This window comes from Artibeus jamaicensis, unplaced genomic scaffold, assembly GCF_021234435.1.
Source record: "Artibeus jamaicensis isolate MK-2021 breed Jamaican fruit bat unplaced genomic scaffold, CSHL_Jam_final contig_354, whole genome shotgun sequence".
NCBI lineage: Eukaryota > Metazoa > Chordata > Mammalia > Chiroptera > Phyllostomidae > Artibeus > Artibeus jamaicensis.
This window is the reverse complement of record NW_026521803.1, coordinates 7,806,362-7,823,216: the sequence shown is the minus strand read 5'-3', so window position 1 is coordinate 7,823,216 and position 16,855 is coordinate 7,806,362. Positions and strand designations below refer to the sequence as shown.

At 38.6% G+C, this 16,855-nt stretch overlaps 1 protein-coding gene across 9 annotated transcripts in view; it reads left to right on the top strand.

The window, feature by feature from the left end:
* Positions 1–5,499: 5,499 nt before the first annotated feature.
* Positions 5,500–16,855, top strand: part of ESCO1 (establishment of sister chromatid cohesion N-acetyltransferase 1) — a 96,708-nt gene continuing 85,352 nt past the window's right edge. For 3 of the 9 annotated variants that reach the window (XM_037161546.2, XM_037161544.2, XM_053664386.1), the window contains exon 1: positions 5,502–5,878. The gene's annotated coding sequence lies outside the window, so the exon portion shown is untranslated. Of the gene's footprint in view, positions 6,092–16,855 lie in introns of all 9 variants that reach the window. The other 6 variants (XM_037161543.2, XM_053664388.1, XM_053664387.1 and 3 more) reach the window with 3 other exon arrangements.

Here is a 16,855-nt window from a genome sequence, read left to right as displayed (position 1 = left end):
AACCTCCAAGACAAACTTCTGTCCTCATCTTACTCAACCATCTCAGTGGCATTCAACACAGATACTCCCCTTTTGTAACACCCTCCTTGCTTGGCTTCCAGAATATTAAGCATACCTGGTTTTATTTCTATCCCTCTAGCTACTCTATTTAGGTCTCAGCTGCCTCATCCTCTGCTGAGCCACTACATGTTGGGGTGCTTCAGGTCTTATACTAGGTGGTATAACCCCTTATGGTTACTTTCTCCTTTAGCCTAGCTGATCTCCAAAACCTTGGCTTTAATTTGTATCTTCAGCCTAGATTTTATCCTTTACCACTCAAACTCTTGGATTTTGTAAAGCAGCGTTCATCAAATTTTAATATGCATAGGACTCATCTGGACGAAACTTCAGAATGAAAATTCTGATTCAGTTGGTGTGGGGTCTGAAATTCTGCATTTCTAATGTTAAAGAAAAAACCCCACAGTCCCAAAATGGAGTCACTTGTGTTAACAGCCTATAATACCAAATTTAGATTTAATACCTGATTTAACTGCAGTTTCAATCTCTCCCAGAAACATAATTAGCCAGTCTGGAATTCTCTGGTCAAGGATCAGCAGTCTGTCCTGTCACCTAGGCTATCTCAATTCTCCCTAGAAAGAAGAGGCAATCTATATGTTTACAACCCTCCCACTTCTCTTCCCTCAAAGATATCCTGGCTTCTTTTCTTTCACAAATAGCTTACATGCCCCACCCTGCTTCCATTTTGTACAGTGTCCTTCTAGTTGCTAAATAAGATGTTGCCCAATTCATGAATCACTTAACCCTCTAGAGGTCACAGTCAAAAAAATTACAGCACAAGTTGCACGTACCTGAGAGATACATTCATTACCACTAAGTGCTAAAATGAGAAAAAAAATTTAAACACTGCAAATTGGGATTTACTATGTAAATATAATAAAATACATGATTAAAAATTTATTTTCAGTTACAACCTAGAAATTATTAAAAAATAAAAACATAAATTAAAATTTTTCTTTCAAATAACAGAAATATGGGTATTGCTGAAAAATACAATTAAAAATGTCTTTAACATTAGTGATCAGAATCTTTAATAGTTGGTTTTGCAAACCATTTGTCATAGTTATCGCAAAAAATATTGAGTATGCTCAAGGCATAGTTTTCACAATACTTGCAATAATATTTTGACAAATGACTTGAACAGCATTCGCTAAAGTTCCTCAACACATCTTGGATTATCAAATCAATGTATTTTTCCAGCCATTTTCAACGCTAAATGAAAAAAAAAACCCTACAACACTGACTTTGAAGTTTAAGATGAAAAACAGCTAAACAGCTACGCCAACACTGACCTCGGGTTTCGTGGTTTCTCTCAGATACAATTTAGTATAGAATATCACACACCCTTATGAAACTTTGTTATAACCAAACTGATAGCCAACACTAGTCACATACAAGTGCACAGCTAGTCATAATCTTAAACCTCTGAACCTAATATATGTAATACTATTTAAGAAAAGAGTTTGCTTCTATCTCTCAGATCAGTTGTAATCTCTGCATGCTTAATAAAGCCAATTCAATCCTTAAATTTACTTGGTTGAATTTTTTAAAACACTAACGAATCTTCAGTTGATGAAGATGCCCCTAGTCCATGGACCATAATTCATTAGCAAGACTGTAATACACGTTTGTGTGCTGCCTTCTCAACACCTATCCCCTTTTTTTCCCCAACAGTTTCCAATAACCTCCTGGTGATTCATGGGGTCCTAAGGATGCTGACTCTACCCTTATGTTAAGAATCACAATCCATTACTGTCCACAGTGGGCTTGGCGTATAGACCGATCAATCAGACCTTTGCAGAGAATACTCTTTACTTTTGGATGTGAGTGGAGTAGTAGTGTTTGGAAACTCTAAGAGAAGAACAAGTCTTAAGAGTTGTAAAAAAACAAATCCCATGATGACTCCCTTGATTAAAAATAGTGCCTAAATGTGGTTATTTAAATAAAAATTAAGTAAAATTAAAAATTTAGTTCCTCAGTTACAATAACCACACTTCAATCACTCAATAGCCATATGAGGATATGGTTACTCTTTTGGACAGTGCAGATACAGATCATTTTCATCCTCAGAGAAAGTTTGATTAGACAGTGCTGCTCTGTTAATCACCATATTTATTTCCTTCTCTGTATTTAACTATTTGTTTACTTATTTATTGTCTGACATGAGAATGTAAACTGCATGAAGTCAGGGAATTGTATCTGTTCTGTTCACCTCTTTTTTTTTTTTAAGTTTTATTTATCTTTAGAAGGGAAGGAGACAAGGAGAGAAATATCAATGTATGGTTTCTTCTGGTGCATCCCCTGCTGGGAACCGGTCCCTGCTGGGAACTGGCCTGCAACCCAGGCATGTGCCCTGACGGGGAATCAAACAGCGATCTTTTGGTTCGCAGGCCGGTGCTCAATGTTCTGTTCACTTCTACATTCCCATCATTTAGAGTAGTGCCTGGCACACAGTGGGACCTCAAATATTTTTGAAAAAACTAAATGTTTCCCTCATTAGAATGAATGCTGCAAGTGTGTACTGTTCATTGCATTGCTCCTAGCATTGAGCACAGGATACTCCTCCCTCAATTATCCTTAAGGCTCTTCCTACTTTGAGCTTCCTACTTTTCCCCTCAATAGAATTGGAATATTTGAATTCCAGCAGCTCACTAAGCTTACTGTCTTCTCCAGACTTTTCTACATTCAGTTCTTTAACCTGGCTAATACCTACTTATCCCCTCTCAAGTATGTGAGGCCAGCATTATTACTTCTATGTGTTAGTGGTGGGTCTCTCGGAAGACGGCAAAATGAAATGTCACTGTCAGGTGATTTATACCAAACTGGTATAGTTTTTCTGTTTTCATTTACTACCTTGAATTTTTTTTAGAATTTTTACTCTCATTTTATAAAACTGTCAAGAGTCCTGAAATAAAGTCAACAAGAGTGGAACAACAAAGAAAAAGCCTTTTTTCGCTGCTAGCAGGAGTGTCAGCCTGCAAGTAAGACTATCCGGTCTTTTGAGAGTTAGCAGAGGTTTTATATATTACAGACATTATCGATTTTTCACAAAAAAGAAAATTAACAAGAGAATATTATGTGTGGGAGAATGCCATTAATCCATTACTAGATTTTATAAGTAGATATTCTAATGATAAGCAAGTGTAGAAAAGTACATTATGCAGTTTGGAGTCAGGAAGAAAAACAAACTTCTTAAATCCAGGATATGACATTTTCAATTTTGAGTTTAGCAAGAGAAACTTCAAGTGAGGACTTTCAGTTCTTTGTGTAGGGATTGTGAAAAAGGGATCGTTGCAGTTCAAATATTACAATTTACAGAACCATATGTTAAGTGCCAAGGTATGTCATCTGGCCACAGCATTTGTTTTTAACATGAGCACATGGCAAACAGTGAACCAATCCAAGTTCTCCGCAAGGCCTTTCTCAGGAGCTCTGAGGTAGGGAGGCCTCTCTTTTTACTGGGATCAGTTGACCGTGAGCTATATAATTTTTGGAAGTTCAGTCAAGCAAAATAATTTATTCATTTGATCATGATTATCTTTTAGTAGACAACCAAATCAAATACACCAAATTCTAAAGTTCATAGACAGCTCTAAAAGAAAACCATTGATGGAAGGCAAAACAAATTTTGTCAAACATGATATTACAGAATTAATATTTAATCAAACTATAAATTGAGAACTTTGGTGTTAATGAATCAGAAGTGAAAAATGTCTTTTAAAATGATAAAGAATAATACTCGAGAAAGTTACTTTTTTCCATAACAGCAAAATGTTTTTAAAATGTATTTTTATTGAGCTATAACTGACATTTAAAATGTACAGTTTTAAGGTACACAACATGTTGATTTGATACAATTATATATTGCAATATACTAACACAGTAAGCAACACATCCATCATGCCACACAATACTTTCTTTTTTGTGGTAGGAACAATTAAAATATAGTATCTTAGCAACTTCAAAATTTGTAACATGATATTGTAAAATCAAACTATTTTATACTTTCACAGCATGTTTAAGAAGCTGATTGTATTTAGTCTTAGAAAAGAAAAATCCAAGAATAAGTTGCATACATGAATTATACATCAAATATGATGTGTCAAAAATAAGTACAGGTCAGTGGATTGAGCACTGGCCTGCAAACCGAAAGGTCGCTGGTTCCATTCCTAGTCAGGTCACATGCCTGGGTTGAGGGCCAGGTCCCCAGTTGGGGGCATGTGAGAGGCAACCTGTATATGTTTCTCTCACATATCAATGTTTCTTCCCTCCCTCTCCTCTCTCTAAAAATAAATAAAATCTTAAAAAAAAATTAAAAACACAAAAAAAGTACCAATGATTTCCTATGGTCTGATATTTGTATCCTATGCTTCTTATTGTGGCCAATACAACAAATAATGTGGAGTAGATCACTCAGAAGCAGAGGCCCATTTTGTGGGAAGGTAAACGTGTAAATATGGTTTGTGTGTCTGTATGGCAATATTTGAGTCACTAAAGATAAGTGGTTTAGAGGAAAAGAAATCCCACCAGTTGTCTGAATCTAAAGGTAAAGGCAAATGTAGGCCAGATACTCTGGTAGATAACCAGCTTTAATCAGGTCGGCAGTCTATTACTGCACTTTTTCTCCCATTTTAAGCCATTTGGCATATGCCACCAAAGTATATGTATCAGGAACTGGGGAATGGGAGTGGGTTGAGTAGGCAGGTTTTTTACAAGTAACAACGTATGATGATGAGGGTAATGGCCTCACCCATCAAAACCAAATTATCTATCTATCTAGGAAGGGAAAGAGAAAGAGAGAGAGAGAAGGCATGGGCCCCGATCGGCAATTGAAGCCGCACAACCCTTTGGTTCGCAGGCCCGTACTCAACACATTGAGCTACACCAGCCAGGGCCCAATTTTTGTTTTCTATTTTTAAACTATAGACTCTTGCCAGACTAAACTTAAAGCACAATTTATCCCATCCTTACAGTTCAGCAAATAGAGAGTAGCATAGAAAACAATGTTCAAAGGCAGTGTGGGAGCCACGAATCCTAGTGGTAGAACCCTAAATTCTATCTTTGAGACTTCGAAGAACCAAAGCTTTGTTTAAACACCCGCCATCACTACACCTAGAGGAATATTCTACAACTTCTTACGGATTCTTGTTGTCTCGTTCACGAGGACAGTGTAAATTTGGAGTTGGTGGAGTACAAAGCAGCAGAAGGAGAGAGAAGGGTCAATTACCTCCCCTTTTCTTTACATCGGCCCATTTATAATATTAAAGGTATTTGAATTAGAGGTGGCAGAGAACACTACCTGCAACCCGCACACGAACCTGCGGCAACGTATTTCCAAAACAAACCACCACCGCTGGGGGCGCGGGCGGCTTTATTCCCAAAAAGGACCCCAGGAAGGACAATCGATCACCGCCAGGGGGCGTAGCCGTCCCCCCGCAAAGCGCCCACCCGCGGTGCGCGCACGCGAGGCCTCCCACCGCGCCTGCGCCTGGCATGGACGCTGGCTCGCCTTTCCCCGACGCCCCGCGGTCCCGGCCAGGGTGAAAAACTGCGTGACACGCAGCGAGCGTGGCGGCCATCTTCTTCAGGAGACGTCAGTCGAACCCGTTAGGGTTGAAGAAGAGCGTTGCGCAAGCGCGCCCAAGACAGTTGCAGGTAACTCCCATCTGACGGGTGAGGCGTCGCCGTCGTCGCCGGAAGTTTGGCGTTTGGGCGCCGCGGGGGAGGTGGCTGTCGCAGCAGAAGCAGCTGAGTGTCTCTCGGTACCCGGATGTAAGGCGGACCGCTGGCTCCCGTAGACTCTCCGCCAGGCGTGAGGAAGGTACGCGAGCGTCCCGACTGTCTCCGCCGCCTGCTGTCGGGCCGCCTGCATCTACATTTCCTTCTTGCCAGCTTCTCTAAAGGGCTGGACGGCTCTCCCCTTTCCTTTCTCACCTCGTGTCGTGTTGCCCCGCACGCCTCTTCCTATTTCTCTTGTCCCAGTTCCTCGCGCCTTTGGGAGGCAGTGGGCAGCTCCCAAACGCCGTCGCTTGAGGTAAGCAAACAACCTGACCGTGTCGGCTGCCTAGTCGCTGCATCACCTGCTGCTGCTTGACGGACGGTCAGCAGTAAAAGGGGCCATGACCGAGACCGTGTCAGGCTGGGGCTCCCTCGGTGGCCGCTAGGGCGCCAGAACCCCGAGGTGGCGTGTATCTATTGAGTGAGACTACGGGTGGCGTCGGCGGTGGCCCGCAGGTAGCCTCGGGCCTTGTTTCTGCCCCCAGCGGCTTTGCTTCTCGGCGTTTCCCCTGATCCTTCACCGAGCTGCGGTTCCAGCTGCTGGCTGCCCTACCGCCGACGCCGCCCGCTGACCCGGCCTGAACCCGGAGGCCTCTGCAGTCTGCGGAGGCGGGGACCTAGGGATCATGGTTTCAGTCTTTAGCCTGAGACCGGACCGGGGGCTTGAGTCCAAGGTCATAGAGTAATTCGGGTGGGATATGAGGGTCTGGGCACAGGTAGAGTCCCCCTAGAGTAGATATAGATTCAGCGAAGGACATAATGAGGTCTCTGCGAGCAGAGGGGAATTAGATTCTCGATTTTTAGCATTATTCATTAGATGATTTGACAACTAGGGTTTGTTTCACTCGGGCAGAATGGGATAGTAAGCCCAATCTCCTTGTCCCGTCCCTCACCTCCCCTACAACCACCTCGAAATGTGGAGTTCTGAAAACCCAGCACCTACAGTATTTTTCTGGGCGTGGGGGTGGGGAGGACGGGTGGAGAGTGCAGCCGGGAAGGAAGAAGGAGTTAAATCATTGAGATTTGAGAAGTACTTGTTTTCTGTAGCACTTACGTCGCTGAAATGGGATACTTTAGCAGGAAGTAGTTGCAGTACACAATATTTAAATATTGTTATCAAATGATATTTTAGTAAATAATTGGTTTTTGCAAAAAATCAGTAAAAGAATGTTACTTAGTGGAATAGTAGAATGTGAGTTTTGTTTTCCCCACCTAACATTACTTTTTAAAAACCTGCGTAAAACACTAGTTTCAGCTTAAAACATTCTGGTCGCAGTGAACTTGGGTGTATTCATCCTTCTTTCTGATTTGGTACTTAGACTCTGCTTCACACATTGCCCTAACACGAATAGAAATTTTTTTATTTGAAAAACTTGAAAATTCTCACCATGGAATTAGATATGAGAATAGGATAAAAAGTGCTTAAAAATGCTTAATTTGGAAGTTGCAAATTCAGGCCTTACAGCATATGAGGAAATAAAACTAACAAATACTTCCTCCTTTTACGTAAAATGCAGTATATACCTCCTAAGATCAGATGTGTGACTTTGAAAGTGTTTTTTTAGAACTAAACTTGCCCTGGCTTAAGCTTCTGCCCACCTTAATCATTCCTGGCATATACTGCCATTGCTCATTGATCATTATAATTCTGTAGCAAACAATAATTTTTTTAAATACCAGCCCTATACAAGCTTTTGTGCTAGGCATTTAAATCGATAAATTATACCTCCAGAAAAACTGAAAAAGGACCCTAATTAATGAATGCCATTAACTCCCTTTGCTGGATGGCACTTTGTAGCTTGGTAGTTTATTACAGGACAAAGCGTATTGTATTTATTCTAATAATAAAGATCACTAGCATTGCACAATTCAAAATAATAGATTTTTAAGTAAAAATTTTTTCATGCCTTTTATTGACAGATTTATGTTTCACAGAGTTTTTTGAATAACCTTTAGTGAAGGTGACAATTTTATTTTTTAAAAGATTTTATTTATTTTTAGAAGAAAAGGGAAGGAGAAAGGGAGAGAAACATCAGTGTGTGATTGCCTCTCACTTTCCCCCCTCTGGGGACCTGGCGTGCAACCCAGACATGTGCCTTGACCAGGAGGAACTGAACCAGCGACCCCTTGCTTTGCAGGCAGGTGTTCAGTCCAGTGATCCACAACAGCCAGGGCTGAAGGTGATAACAAAGTTTAGATGGTTAGAAACCAACTCCAGTAAAATTGTTACCATAGATAATTCACTTAAGGACTGTATTAACCCTCTGAAGCCCAGACTGTTTTCTGTGCACTACCACTTCTTTTTTTGGCACAGTGAAAGTTCTCATTGGTCTCTGTGTGTAAGTTCTGTATTCTAGTTACATTATATTACTGTACTTACTCTCATCAAATATATCATTCTGTTAACCTAATTATCCTGGCTTTTCTTTTTTTGAGGGGCTACATCTTATGCTTAATTGGATTATAGTACATCTGAAAATAAGGTTTATGTTCTGTGTTCTCTTTAGCTTACTTTAAACATTTATGGCTGTATATGTGAGAGTCAACAGAAGTAACTCAGGATATAAATAAAAATGGGGTATTGAATATTACTGTAATGTAGTGGTTCTCAAACTATTTAGTCAGGATCCCTTTACACTCTTAAACATGTAGGACTCCAAATAACTTTTGTTTATATGGGTTATATTTGTTGATAGTTACTGTATTTGGAATAAAACATATTAATTCACTAAGGAATAACTAGTAAACTAATTACAGGGTAGTATAAATAACGTTTTTAAATGAAAAACAGCCCCAGCTGCTGTAGCTCAGTGGATTGAGTACGGGCCAGTGAGGCAAAGGGTCGCCGGTTCGATTCCCGGTCCGGGCACATGCCTGGGTTGTGGGCCAGGTCCCCAGTGGTGGACACATGAGGGGGCAGCCACACATTGACGTTTCTCTCCCACTCTTTCTCCTTCCCTTCCCCTCCGTCTAAAAATAAATAAAATATTTTAAGTGAAAACTACTTTCCAAAAGAAAAAAAATTAGTTAAAGAATGGCAACTGTTTTACATTTTTGTGAATTTCTTTAATATCAGTTTCTGCATTTAATCTGTTATATGTTCTGGTTGAAATATATGAAGAAACTCTAGCATCACTGTTGGGAGGCGTACTTTAATGACAATTTAGATAATTGTGATAGTCTTTGATTCCACAACAAAATTCAACAAACAAATTGTAATTTTTTAAAATGTTAGCTGTAGTGTGGAATCTGGGATCATATCTACATACTTTTCTTAAAATATTGCATTAAAATTCATTGATCTGTTTTGCACTTCTTAATTGATCTTTTACCCATATACGATTTTGATCTAAGGAACCCCTGAAAGGGTCTCCAGAATCCTCAGGGTCTTTTACCACATTTAGAAAACTACTCCTTAAATGTAGATAATTATATAGTTTAGAATTAATGCAGTTATTGAAACTGAAAAGGGTAATGATAATATGACAATGAAGTTGTCGGGTAAAGTGAAACTAGGAGTAACTAAGGTAGATATTTTCTTATATTCTCTTCATCAAAAATGTTACTGTATCAGCAATATTATTGTAGCTTATTATTATTATAGTTAGTATTAAACAAGTATTTATGTTGTGCCAGGACTTGTTTTAAGGACTTGCTGTTTGAAAATGTTTCTACTGTGTCATCTTTAGTGATAGTTAAGAGAAAGGCAAACATAATTTAACTTATTTTTTCCCCTACATACATTATTCTCTGTAACAAAGATATAGTTCCACATACTGAAGGCTTTCCCCCTAAGATCAACAAGACAAAGGTGTCTATTCTTGTCACTTACGTTCAACATTGTGCTAGAGGTCCTACCTAGGACAGTTAGGCAATAAAAAGGCATAAAAACATCCAGGTTAGAAAGTAATTAAAAAAAACTATTTCTACTTACAGATAACTTGATCTTAAATGATGAAAATCCTAAGGAGTCCACAAAAAAACTTATTAGACCTAATAAATGAATTCAACAAGGTTATAGAATACAAAGTCAGTGTACAAAAATCAGTTGTATTTCTGCATACTGTCCCATGAACCATCCAAAAAGGAAATTAAGAAAAGAATTCCTTTTATAATAAAAAAATAAAGTACAGTAGGTCCTTGATAATGTCTTTTAAGAAATTGTAACTAATAAGGAATTGTAACATTTCTTAGAATGTTAATGGGTACATCCTAACTCTTTTATATCAATTAGCTTATGTCTGTGATGAAATTGGTTTCATTTATATTGTTTCCCTAACACTGCAGAACCTAATGGCAATGTTAAGTTACTGTACCTACAAGCAAATTTAACAAAACTAGTGTAAGCCTTGACACTAAAAATTATGAAATATTTATGAAATTAAAGATAACCTAAATAAATGAAAAGATATCCATGTGTAAGGATTAGAAGATTTACTGTTAAGTTGGCGATATTGCACATTGATCTACAGATTCAGTGCAATCCTTGTCAAAATCCTAGCTGACTTGCAGAGATTGAGAAGCTGGTCCTAAAATTCATATAGAATAGCCAAAACAATTTTGAAAAGCAGTGACAAAATTGAGGGACTTATACTTCCTCATTAAAAAACTTACTGCAAAATGAGCCAAGAACTCTTCCCAGGTAGCTCAGTTGGTTAGTGTTGTCCCAGTGTGCCAGGGTTGCAGGTTTGATCCTGCTTGGGACATATAAAAGAATCAGTCAGTGAATGCATAAATAAGTGAAGCAACAAATCAGGCAATCAGTCAATCAATCTCCCTCCCCCCCTTCCCCTCCTTTCCACCATGCCTCCCCTTCTCCCTTTCTCTCTCTCTAAAAATCAATGAATAAAAATTTTTTTAAAAGCCAAGAATATACAGTGGGGAAAAGGACAGTGTCTCCAGTAAATGGTGTTGTGAACACTGGAAAGCCACATGCAAAGGAATGAAACTGGACCCCTCTCTTAACACCATACATAAAAAATAACTCAAAATGAATTAAAGACTTGAATGTAAGACCTGAAATCATAAAACTCCTAGAAGAAAATATAGATGGTAAGCTCCTTGATATCACTCTTGGCGATGATTTTTTGAATCTCACACCAAAAGCAAAAAAAACCCAAGTGAGGACTATGTCAAACTAAACAGCTTCTGCAAAACAAATGAAACCAACAATAAGATGTAAAGGTAACCTACTGAATAGGAGAAAATATTTGTTAATGATACATTTAATAAGGGGTTAATATCCAAAATATATAAAGAACTCATAGAACTCAAACGCAAAACAAAACAAAATCCAATTAAAAAATGGGCAGAAGATCTGACTAGACATTTTTCCAAAGAAGACATATAGATGGCCAACAGGTACATGACAAGATGTGCAACATCACTAATTATCAGAGAAATGCAAATCAAAACCACAGTGAAATATCACCTCATATCTGTTAGAATGGCTGTTATCCAAAAGACAAGAAATAAGTGAGGAAGTGGAGGAGGGGAACCCCTATGTACTATTGATGGGAATGTTAACTGGTGCAGCCACTTTGGAAAATAGTACAGAGGTTTCTCAGAAAATTAAAAATAGAGTTACTATATTATCCAGCAATTCCCTTTTGCATGTTTATCCAAAGAAAAGGAAAAGCTCTAACTCAAAATGGTAATATGCACCCCCACGTTCATTGCAATTTATTGCAGCGTTATTTACAATAACTAAGATGTGGAAACAACTTAAGTATCTATTGTTGGATGAATAAATAAAGATGTGGTACATATATACAGTGGAATATTATTCAGCTATAAAAAGAATGAAGTCATAACATAAATGTACCTACCTCTAGGGCATTATGCTAAATGAAACAAGTTAAAGACAAATGCTGTATCAGTTAGGTTCTTGAACTCAGTTTCTATATGTGTGCCTCTTGTATGTATGTGTGTTGGGGAGCTTCCTGTACAATGACAAGCAATTTGAGACACCGTCAAGGTGTCCTAACAGTTCAGCACAGATAGTGTCAAATCCTACAGGTTAAGGATTCAGTCTTAACCTCCCCTCTGCCCCCCAAACACACACTCAATGCACTTATTTCAGATGTTAGTCACAAGCCCAGGTTGTTACGTGTGCTTATGAATGATCAATCAGCCAGTGACTGAACTAGAGGTTCCAATGACCTTTGACTCAATGCCAGTTGCAAAATCTAAGTTGTTACCTGTACTTCTATAAATCAGAAGTTCCCACGACCTCTTCCTTGGGTTCAATTAATTTGCTAGAGCAGCTTGTAGAACTCCAGGATCCATTTTAACTCAGAAACAGCCAGATGGAGGAGTTGCATTTGGGCAAGCTATGGGGGAGGGGCATGGGGCTTCTGTTGGTCTCTTGAGCAACTTACCCCCCCAAATCTCCATGTTATTAACCAACCCAGAAGCTCTCTAAACCCTATCCTTTCATATTTTTGTGCAGGCTTCATTACATATGCATGTTTGATTAAATGTTCGCCATTGGTGATTAAATGAACCCTTAGCCTCTGTTCCTTCCCTGGAGGTCCAGGGAGTGAGACTGAAAGTTCTAACTCTCTGATCACTTGGTTGGCTCTGATGGCAACTAGCCCCTATCCTTATGTGCTTTCCAAAAGTCACCTGATTTAACAAAACACATTATTATAACTCTCAACTCTTAGGAAATTCCAAGAGTTTTGAGAGCTGTGAAGAAGAGGATGAAGACCAAATAAATACAGGGTGGGGAAGAAGAAGATTTACAGTTGTTCATTTAGAAAATAATACAATAATTAATAAATAATAATACAAGAATAAACTGTTTTGAGTACTTATAAGTGTAAACCTACTTTTACCTAGCCCTGAATTTTTTCTTTTAAATAACAATATCATGAAATGTAATCTCATATAATCTCACATATACGTAGAATCTAAAAAACAATTTATAAAAAACAACAAAACAAGCCTGTAAATACAGAGACTAGATTGCCTTCCAGAATCAGATGGGGTTAGGTGAATTGGGTGAGGGGGGTCAAAAGCTACAGACTTCCAGTTATAAAATAAGTCATGGGGATATAATGTACAGCATGGCAACTATAGTTAATACTGTACTGCATATTTGAAAGTTGCTAAGAGTAGATCTTACATATTCTCATCATAAGGAAAAAAATTTTTTGTAAGTATGTAAGATGACAGATGTTAACCAGACTTACTGTGGTGATTATTTCACAGTGAAAATGTCAAATCGTGTCGTACAATGTGCTTCATCTAAAACAAAAACTTACTACAAAGCTACAAATCAGGACTTTGTGGTACTGGCATAAGATCATAAAGATCAGTGGAACAGAATTGTGAGTACAGACATAATCCTATATGTTTAGGGAATAAATGATTTTCTTTCTTTTTTTTTAATTAATTACTTTTCATTTCATTTGTTTATTTATTTTTAGAGAGAAGGAAGTGAGAGAAATATTAGTGTGTGGTTGCCTCTTGAGTGCCCTCAACTGGGGACCTGCCATAGAACCCAGGCATGTGCCCTGACTGGGAATCCAACCAGCAACCCTTTGGTTTGCAGCCCATGCTCAGTCCACTGAGCTATACCAGCCAAGGCTCTTTTACTGTTTTTGTTGTTGGTTTTGTAGTTTTTTAAAATTATTTAATTTAATTTTATTGTTGTTCGAGTACAGTTTTCTGCCTTTTACCCCCATCCCAGCCCACCCCCAGGCTGGTTTTTTTTTTTTAAGATTTTTATTTATTTATTTTTGGAGAGTAAAACGTGTGAGAGCTACAAGGGTCTGTTGTCTCTTGCATGCTTACAACAGAGGACCTGGTTTGCAACCCAACCCAGGCATGCGCCATGACCAGAAATTGGACTAGCAAGCGACCTTTGGGTTTGCAGGTTGGTGCTAAAGCCACTGAGCCACAGCTGCCAGGGCAACAAATGATTTTCTACCAGAGTGCCAAGACAATCAGTGGTTAAGAATGGTCTTTTTTTCTTTTTCTTTTCTTTTTTTTTTTTTTAAATCCTCATCCAAGGACATTTTTTTCATTGCTTCTAGAAAGCGGAAGGGAGAGAGAGAAACATTAAGTGAGAGAGGCATTAATTGTTGCCTCCCGATGTGCCTGGACTGGGGATTGTACTTAGGTTGCAGGGGATCAAACCTGCAACCTAATTATGTGCCCCATACTAGGAATGAAATCTGCAATCTTTTGGTTATGGGATGATTCTCCAACTAACTGAGCTATGCTGGCTGGGGCAAGAATGGTCTTCTTAACAAATTGGTTATCCACTTTTAAAAAAAATGAAGATTTTACCCCACCTCATACCATATACAAAGTGAACTCAAGATAAATTAAAGATCTAAATATAAGCTAAAACTACATAAATGTGTATCTTCATGGTCTTTGATTAGCTAATAGTTTCTTGGGTATGACACCTAAATCACAACCAACCAGAGGGGGAAAAAAGATTAATTGGATTTTATGAAAATTAAAATTATCTGTGTATTGAAGGACTCTGTATTAAGAAAGGTGAAGACTGATGTATTGGAGAAAGTATTTGTAAATCATTCATCTGATGAAAGTGTAATATCCAGGTAAAGAGCTCTTACATTTCACTACTAAAAAGGAAAGTGGCTAAATTTTAAAAATGAAGGATTCTAATAGATGTTTCTCTAGAGAAGAAATACAAATGGCCATTAAATATATGAAAAGATACTCAATGTGATCAGGAAAATGCATATTAAGGCTATAATGCAAGAGCACTTGAATACCCAAAAGGATGACTAAAATGTAAAAATAATAACAAATGCTGACAAGGGTGTAGAGAAATTGAAACTTTCATACAAAGCTGGTAGAAATTTAAAGTGATGCAGCTGGCTTGGAAAACAGTCCCTCAAAAATTAAACAAAGTTACCAACTGGCCCAACAATTATAGTTTTGTTTATATATATACATATATATATCTCCAAGAGACCTAAAACACAAAAACTCATTCAAGATTCTTCATGGCAGCATTATTCATGGGAGCCAAAAGGTAGAAACAGCCCATCAAACAGTCCATCAGTTCATGAATAGATAAACGAAAGTGGTATGTTCATATGATGGAATAGTATTCAGCATAAAAAAAATAACAAGGTATTTATAATATATGCTACATTATTTGAACCTTGAAAACATTATGCTAAGTGAATGCCAAGCGCAAAAGGCTGAACATTTTATGATTTCATTTGTATGAAACACCTAAAATAACCAAATTTGTAGAGATAGAGAATAGATTTGTAGTTGCAAGGGGCTGGAAGGAGTGGGAAGTGGGGAATGAATGCTAATGGGTATGAAATGGGCATTGAGTGTGTGTTTGGGGGGCAGAGGGAAGGTTAAGACTGAATCCTTAACCTGTAGGATTTGACACTATCTGTGCTGAACTGTAGGACACCTTGATGGTGTCTCAAATTGCTTGTTATTGTACAGGAAGCTCCCCAACACACACATACACAGAGGCACACGTATAGAAATTGAGTTCAGGAACCTAACTGATACAGCATTTGCCTTTCATTAGGAGTAATGAAAATATTCTCAAGATCAGGTACACTCAGGGTGGTATTGTAACCAAGCAAACCTGGCCCCATCCATGTGGCACCTTGATGCATAACCCAGCAATTAATGTTGAAACAGATTTTTGTTTATAGGATTTTAGCCTTGAAGGAGGGGCTGAGAGCATTTCTGCTCAGAGCCCTATTCTCCCATGAGACCCAGTATTTCCATTATTCCCCACCATGCTATAAGCCAAAAACATGCCCCAAAGTTCCCCGTATCCTTATCTGTTCTTAAGGCAGCTGCACAAACAGTTCTCCATTTGCTCTGGAAAGCACACTCATAGGTTTCAAAGTTGCCATCCTTCTGCAAGAGCTCTCTCCTTCAGGATCTGGGGTATGTTGTCCTCAACCTCTCTGCAGTAGTTAGTCCAGGAAAACATGTGTTATTGTGGTTCATGGTGAAGTCCAGGAAGGCACATGTCCCAAGAAAGTGGCTTCTCTTACATAGTCTGAGCATTCCCTGCCACAGTTCAGTATTCCAGGCATTTCCCATGAATCTGTGTTTGGTTAGGCAGGTCCCTGCAATTCCCAGCTCCATCAGCTTTGCCAGTGTCTTCTTCCCAGTGGGTCTCCTCTTTATCACTCCAGCTCCTGCTCACTACAGACTGGAATGCCTGCTTTCAACTCTGCAACTTGCATGGCTGCATCTCCTCATAGCTGCCTTTTCCTTATTAGACCCAGCTGCATGGCAGAATCCTGACTGTTGGCTAGTATAGCTTCTTGTTGCTTCCTCATTACCCCATGGTGGACCCACCCTTATTTTAAATGACCTGGAGCTTCCTACATGACCTAATATCTGGCTCCTCCTACAATGTGCTTTTTTTGCCACTTCTCCCATATGTTTTACATTTTTTCGGCTGCCATCTTTAGTCAGGACGACTGACTTGTTACACAGGGGCCTCTGCCTCCCCTCACTGTCGCATGAGTCCCTGAGTGCTCATAAAATCGTGTAGTCCTTTTGCCATACTGGTAGTACAATTATTAACTAGCCATCAACTTGCCACAGATAGGCAAAGTATGCTAAGTGGTTTCATCCCCTTCTCCTCTTCCCCCAGTCATGAGCAGTGGGAAATTTCTCCTAAACTTTGAGGACCCCTCTGCACCCTGTTACAGCATTGTCTGACATGCTTGAGATAGCTTATGCAAATATTCTGGAGCTAGATCATGGCAATTGTACAATTCCAAATATACTAAGGACCACTAAATTGTACACTATAAAAAGGTGAATTCTATGGTATAGGAATTATATTTCAATTATAAAATATTTTTTTAAAACTTGCTTTAAAATGTGATGTATAATGTAAGTATTTTGATTAAAATTTGATTACATTTTATTTTGAAGCACAGTGAGAAATTAGATGTAATCTTAAATTCTTGGGTACTTTTGAAACGTGTATCTTGTAAATATCTTCCTATAATAAAATAAAAATGTTATTGTGGAC